Genomic DNA, 4,323 nt, shown 5'->3' with positions numbered 1-4,323 from the left:
GTCTCGCCAAGTTGCCCAGGCGGGTCTCGAACCTGCGGGCTCAGGCAATCCGCTCCCCTCGGCCTCCCAAACGCTGGGATGACAGGCTGAGCCACCGAGCCCGGCTCCCATTTCTTTTTTTCTGAATGTAGGTTAAATGTTTTTGTCAAAAATACATGTGCTGTCCCGTATGGGGAAAAGAGGAAAAAAAAATGTGTGTAGTGTGTTGTATCAAACACTGTCACAGAAAGTTGTGGTACAGAACATCAGCACGCATCCCTGTGTGTGCTGTCCCTCCTCCTGTGTGACACACCTGCCTGGGTGTGATGTGCCTCCTTGCCCCTTCCTTACAAGCATGGTCTCATTTAATTCTTGTAAAACCCTGGGAGTTAGACAGTTACCAAGTGAAACTGCTCCTAAAAAAAGAAAAAGGGGAGAGAGACTGGGATTGAGAGTTCAGAGATTTAAGTTCTGATTCCCAGTCTACTTGTAATTGGAATTAAACCTGTTTAGTTGTTCAGAAAGATAAAAATAGAAATACTAAGTATCGAGGTGCTCTCAAATCAAACACAGACGACAGTGATCATCACAGAAATGACAATGGAAAGGATACTTGTTCTTATGTGGCAAAGCTGAGTGTTGCTGCCACCTAGCGAGTAAAAGAAGGATGGCTTTCACGCAAGGTCAGCTTCTTTGGAGGCACCGTGAAAAAATACCAGAAATTGTCCAGGTGATTAGATAACTTATGGGATTTCACTGATATGTTAAATGTTGCAATGCTTGCTCCACGATCTCTAAGCCAAAATCTTTCCCTTTGAGCAACATGGAATAAAGAGGAGAGTGTTAAGTAGAAGTGATGGGTCTTCATCCATGTATCTGCTTATCTGGTGTCCTTTCCCATTGGTCCTCTCTACCTCTCCCAGTTGGTATCCCAGAACCCTAGAAGGTCTTAGCAGAAAGGAAGAATTCTCAGAGAATTTCTAAAGCAATGCAGGCCATAGTACAAAGGAAAATTGTTTTGGTCAAAGTCACACAGACAGTTAACATAAGGAAGGGTGACAAGAGACTGGCCCCAGAACTCTGAAAGCTGTTCTGATCAAGCCCACTCAGATCAGATGAGATCAGACATTTTCAAAATCACCTTCAGGAGAGAATAGAATATAGCTCCTGGGTCTGGAGCAAGATTAGGAGACATCACTAATGATATGAATACATTTATTTTTATTTTTATTTTTTTTTGAGTTGGAGTCTCACTCTGTCACCCAGACTGGAGTGCAGTGGCCGCTCCCGGCCACCGCAGCCTCGACCTGCTGGGCTCCGGTGATCCTTCCGCCTCAGCCTTCCAAGTAGCCGGAATTACAGGCGCGCGCTACCATGCCCGGCTGATTTTTTGATTTATTGTAGAGATGAGGTCTCGCTGCCCAGGCGGGTCTCGAACCCGCGGGGCTCAGGCAATCCGCTCACCTCAGCCTCCCAAAGGCGCGGGATTACAGGCTGAGCCACCGAGCCCGGCTGATTTGAATACATTTAAATGTAGCCGAGTGCTTCTGGTAGGGAGGAACGGGTGGTCTGGCCAGAAACCTCAAGAAACTGAGGCTAGAGGGGAGCTTCAGGCACTAGAAGGTGTTCTCTGCTCAGATGAAGGAAAGAATTGCTCACTGGGGCTTGTAGAGGTCCGGCTGATTGTAAAGGTTCCCCAGTCAACAGACCTCAGTCTTCATGAAATGCATTCCTACCCTTGAAGAAGTGCCCAGGCATCCCAGTGCACAGAGTGTAATCTTATCTTTTCCTCTGTTATCAGGAAAGACTATCAGGAGTGAGAGTAAAACGCAAAGGTTATTGCAGGATATCTTAAATCTGCTCAAATGCATTTTTTTTTGAGAAAGTAGGATTTATTGAGAGGGCAGAAAAGCTCCCACAGTGGGAGGAGACCTGAAGGGGTTGCCCTAGAATACATTTTTTAAAATCAAAGGCTTTTATTACTATTATAATACATCACTTGCAACAAACTCACAATCCCTAGTGGAGATGATCCACCTATTCTTAGAATGATTATTTACACTGTCAACAACAATAGTAATAATAATAGCTGATATACAAGGGCATTCATTGTATTAGGTACTTTACATTCATTATTGCATATATCTGACAATAGCCCAATGAGGAAATAATTACTATGATCCCCATTTTATAGTGGAGTAAACAAAGTCACCTAGCTCTCCCTATCTCAGTTCTTAATCATTGCCCTATACCACCTCTTCCTTAAGGGTTTGGCTTCCCAGATGCACTCATGCCAGCAAGCAGGAGGTGAGTGTAGACTCTGACTGATGGATATGTATATTTCTTTCTATAGGAAGAGATTCCCTCCTTGCTATCCCCAGACCCTGTTGTAAATTAACACCTAGGCATTCCAGTATTGCAGCCTCTCCTCAGGGAACTGATCTATCAGCTTGGTAGGCTAGTCGCCTGTAGGGGGAGAGATTACCTTGGCAAAACATTTTCTCTAATGTACAGAAAATTGTTTGTTGGGTGGGAGTGGAGGGGGAAACAAGCTGCTTAGGAGGACAGGTGACTAATTAAGGAGAAGAATTTTTGATTATCTGTTGTTTCAGATTATCAGAGCAATTGCTTCTCTCTATTAACATGGATAATTAAGAACTGACTGTGTAGTTAAGTAATTCAAACTTTCCTTTCTCACGAACAAATTATTTTCAGTAATAAACAAGCATGCACATAATTATTCACAGAAGGAAATGGACTTCTGGTGTTTGTTGTTAAGTACAATCCCCTCTCCTTCCTATTAAGTTACCAATTATATGAAGAGTTTCCTTAAACAGGAATCTAGCTATTTTCTATCTGTCTATCTATCTATCTATCTATCTATCTATCTATCTATCTACGATCTATCATCTATCTATCTAATTGGTTACATATCCATCTATGTAATATGAACAGAATATGCACTACAATGATTTTACTCTTGCCCTCGCTCCACTGTTATTTTGACATGTTTTGGTTTCTTAGGCTAAGAATATATGCTAAAGCAAATACAACGTTTTATGTTGTTTTTCTATTTTTTTTTATTAAAGGCAGAGAATAATAAACAAGGGCATTTGGAAAATGTCAACAGGAAATAGTTTAACACAAGCTGAGAATGCTGTTAAAAAAGAGGAAGTAAGTTGGAAACTAAAGGAAATTTTGTGTTTGGAGGGTCATCAAAGGGGAAAAGCCATGTGCTAAGTCAGGACTACAAGCAGAATTTTTAGCTGTTTCTGGAAATAAGCCTGAGGTGCAAGTAGATCACAAGTTTCCCTCTAGGGGTTGAGAGTGTATGTCTTGTTCATTGTTACATTCTTCCATGTTGTATAGCCTAGTGCTTGGCGTGCTTTAAGTACCCAATAAATATTTGGTGAGTCAAAATGAACTTTGTAATCAGGTACCAGGCTTCAAGAATCAAGTTGTTTTTTCAAAAACTGCAAAAGAAATGAGAAACTATGGAGACTTTATTTCAGAGTGTGAAGGGAAAATTGTAAAGATAGTAAATGTTATCATCTCGTTTTATATGAAACACACATATGGGCAGATTTTTGGTGACTTGTGACAGTTCCTTTGCAATCTAGCTATCTACCTTTACTGTACAATTCACTCAAAAATATTTATTTCATTTAAAAAACTGTCTGTGTGTGTGTGTGTGTGTGTGTGTGTGTGTATGTAACTCACAAACGTTAGTACTGAAAATCATTTTTAGAATTAGGGAAATTCTTTTTTAAAAATTTACTTATCTATTTATTTATAGAGATGAGGTTTCACTCTGTCACCCAGGCTGGAGTGCTGTGGTATGATCATAGCTCAGTGGAGCCTCAAACTCCTGGACTCCTGCCTCATCCTCTGGAGCAGCTGGGACTACAGGTGTGTGCCACCATGCCTGGTAATTTTTTATTATGATTATTATTTTTAGAGATGAGGATCTCGCTACTTTGCTCAGGCTGGTTTCAAACCTCTGGACTTGAACAATCTTCCTACTTCAGTTTCCTGAGTAGCTGGGATTATAGGCACAAGCCACTGTGCCTAGTTAGAATTAGGGCGGTTCTTACTATCAGAAGCCTGTGGCTCCTTACATGGTGTGGTGTGTGAGAGGTTTCTTTTTTCTTTCTTTTTTTTATTATAAAGATGTGGGGTAAGATTCAGGTTTAGGTATACGAACAGTTGCTTATGCAGGTACCCTTGTTGATGAGGTGTGCCCCTCCCTCCCCAGCAGTTTCCCTCAACTGTCAATCCTGCCCCTTCTCCCCTGACAGTTTCCCACTACTGCCAATTCCTTCCTTTCTTTCTTTTTTTTTTTTT

General features: G+C 41.4%; 1 protein-coding gene across 1 annotated transcript in view; it reads right to left on the bottom strand.

Moving 5' to 3' along the window:
• LOC110596726 (MAP7 domain-containing protein 3-like) overlaps positions 1–4,323 on the bottom strand; it is a 43,635-nt gene that overhangs the window by 36,082 nt on the left and 3,230 nt on the right.

This window comes from Carlito syrichta, unplaced genomic scaffold (genome assembly GCF_000164805.1).
Source record: "Carlito syrichta isolate Samal-C Ts95f unplaced genomic scaffold, Tarsius_syrichta-2.0.1 Scaffold313184, whole genome shotgun sequence".
NCBI lineage: Eukaryota > Metazoa > Chordata > Mammalia > Primates > Tarsiidae > Carlito > Carlito syrichta.
The sequence above is the reverse complement of the archived record's forward strand: the minus strand, read 5'-3'. Positions and strand labels throughout refer to the sequence as shown.